Source organism: Propithecus coquereli, unplaced genomic scaffold (assembly GCF_000956105.1).
Source record: "Propithecus coquereli isolate 6110/MARCELLA unplaced genomic scaffold, Pcoq_1.0 Scaffold195, whole genome shotgun sequence".
Classification (NCBI taxonomy): Eukaryota; Metazoa; Chordata; class Mammalia; order Primates; family Indriidae; genus Propithecus; species Propithecus coquereli.
Window position 1 is genome coordinate 554,423 of NW_012144411.1, and position 3,142 is coordinate 557,564.

Genomic DNA, 3,142 nt, shown 5'->3' on the forward strand with positions numbered 1-3,142 from the left:
ACTTACATTGACTTTTATTTGTTTCCAGGACAGAAGAAAAGGAAAAACAGAATAGGAAAATTACATTTCAAAATATTATCCACTACTTTGTTCACATATTTTTTCCTAATCCCTGCTTCTAACAAGACATTGGTAAAAGACTTTGGAAAATTGAAATGACTACATCTTTCAGTTACATCCATTCTGCCTTGATTATACAGATGTTGCCTAATTTTTTTAAAGGGGATTAACATCCTTGTCTCTACTATGCTCCAATATTTATGTTGATTCTGTCTTTGATGATTTAAAAATGCTCCAATGAACAGTAATTGGACAACATCTGAGACCAAGCATTTAAACTTTCAATCCAAGAAGATAGATCTCCAGAAAGTTCTGAGCAAAGACAGCATACAGTAATGGAAAAAAAGAGCAATAACCTTAATTTTAGCTTGTGCTACCACAAATCCAGGAGTTTATATAACATACGTAACTAATCTTGTTTGTAAAAAGGGGGAGAGCCAAAAAAAATTTTAAATCATCAAATATTGATGGCCATGAACTACGAAGCCAAGAAGAAAGTATGGCAAAAACTGACCTAATTTTCTTCAAAGAAGAAGTAGGATTTCTAGAGGTTTCTTTTTAATCCTTTAATAACTGTCTTCCTGCACATCCCGCTTCATGGGAGTCAAGGAAGTTGAAACTTATTTTAACTGGGCAATGGAGTCAGAAGGGAAATTTTATAGGAAGCTAATTAAAATTATAAACTTACAAGAGAGAGCTGGATATGACTGATTTTATACATCATAGCCAAACACAACAAGGAAAGCTAAAGAATTTTTTTTTCTTTAATTTAGGAGTGGGGAACGAAGAAAGCTGAGACAAAGAAACCTCATGGAGGCAAAAACAAGCATATGGAAAAAGTTACTTAAAACATAAATGCTGAACTATACCAGAATGTTTGACAAGCAACTTATTTTCGCAGACAAAGGCATGAGAAAGAGGAATGTAAAGGAAGCAAAATATGAAGATGAGAAAAACAAAATCAAGTCAAATAGGCTTTTTGGATGCTTGTGTAACTCCTACATTTATGTAAAAGAAGAATTTATTTCCCTTAATGAAAAGAAATTATATCCCCAATGATTATAAAGTATTCTCACCATAATGAAATTCAGTATGCTGACATCATTTGAAATGTGATTGCAAATAGAGTGTCTTAAAGATTTGCATGGCTCACTAGATGAAGTAAAATTAAATACAGCTTTGATCTCCAAATCTTCTTAAGAGTTGGTAAAGTATTTTAGAGCGCGAATTCCATTTAAAGTATTTAATGTGAACTATCCTTTTGATGACAGAATTCTACTGCAAACACCTATGTATAAAGTTACTTTTATAAAAAAAAGTTAATATAATGCATACTAAAAGCTTTCATTTTGATCTGACTACAGTGTAGCAGTACTTTCCACATAGATTGCTTATGGTTTTCATGAATAGAATACTGTCCTCTTATTGCCAATAAATACTACTCTGTGTCTAGCATTTTATTTTCCTTAACAGGAGAAAAAGCAAATATAAATATTAAAAGAGAAATTGGATAAAGTGAGTCAATGTATATAATCAAATAACCTAGATGGAAGAACCTGGAGAAATCACTTCGTTTACTCTACTCTAAGTCAAAAAATTGACTTCATTAATAATTTTGGAAAATTTCCAATGGACATAAAATATTCTAATGGAATTTACATGGCCTGGGATTTGGACACAGGTAATTGTGTCCTCATCACGAATAGCATCAGGTATCTAAATAATGATTATTTCTTCTGCTGATATATATTGAGATAAAAGTAATTACTGCATCACAAATAAACATAATTACATAGTGAATCTAGTAAACCCAAAGTAATAAATTTCAATTAGTTTTTCTTCTTTGAATACATCATTCTTTGAATATTATATGTTGAATATTATACTAATATTCAAAGAGGACATTTATATTTCTCCTTGCTTCTTTCATACTCAACATCATAAAATTAACTTGCCTCATTTAAAAAAATTCTGGCTTTTGTTCTATTATTCCACTATAATTAAGTACAATATGGAGACAGTCACTTTTACTTCAATGGCATAAATAGTGCATTCCAGTTTCAGTTATCCCCATAACCTGAGTAATTTTTTTTTTTACATTTACATCAGTAAAACACACTCTTTTTGGTATATAGTTCTATAGCCTTCAACAAATGCATGAAATTGGGTATCCACCACCAGAGTCATAATACAGGACATTTCCATTACTCCACAATTTCTTCATGTCTTCCTTTTGTGATCAACCTGGAGGTGTTTTTTGAACCCCTACACCATCCCAGTCTTACAGCTGACACTTTTTCTAAATATTTCAGTTATGTAAGAAAATAAATTCCTTTTTAAAGTTTAAGATTTGGTTATGGCTTTGTTCACTTGAATCTAACATATCTCTAATTGATTCAAACCCTAGAAGAAATAATTCATAGAACTAAGATTGTTTCACCTGGAAAAGAAAGGTTTTAGTAGGAACAGGAAATCTGTCTTTGAATAGTAGATGAAGAAGCATTACATCGCTCCAGGTAGCAAAACTTCAAAAATTTGAATGGGGTATTCAAGAAAAAGTAGAAATATGTCCGGCATTTGGGGAAAAGAAGTAAAACAGTCATTGGGATTTAGACTAAAGTATGTGTCTTTTAAGAGTAATAACCTTTCATTTTATAATTCTATGAAGGAATAATAAAGAAGTTATGCATGAAGAATTTAAAAGACTCAGTGATTAAGAAGTTACCATACAAAGGGCAACTGAATAGGTGAATATTAGAGAAATATGTGAACATCAGAAAAATTAATAATTATTATTAATAATTAATAATTCTCTTTCCCAATAAGGAAAGAGAATGCAACACAACAGGGCTGGAATAGTCCTGATATTTGTAGTTGCAAAACATGGATCTTGGTTTCATTTTTCTTATAGCTTGTTAATGGGTTTGTATAACCGTGACCAAATCATTTAAATTTTCTCATATCCTGACCTGAAAATCAGTAATAACAAAACTCCTATTTATGTCAAATAGTTGTTTTAAAGATCAAACAAGTTATTTTACTTAAAAGAATTCTTTTAAAAGTTTTACATAAACATTACTAT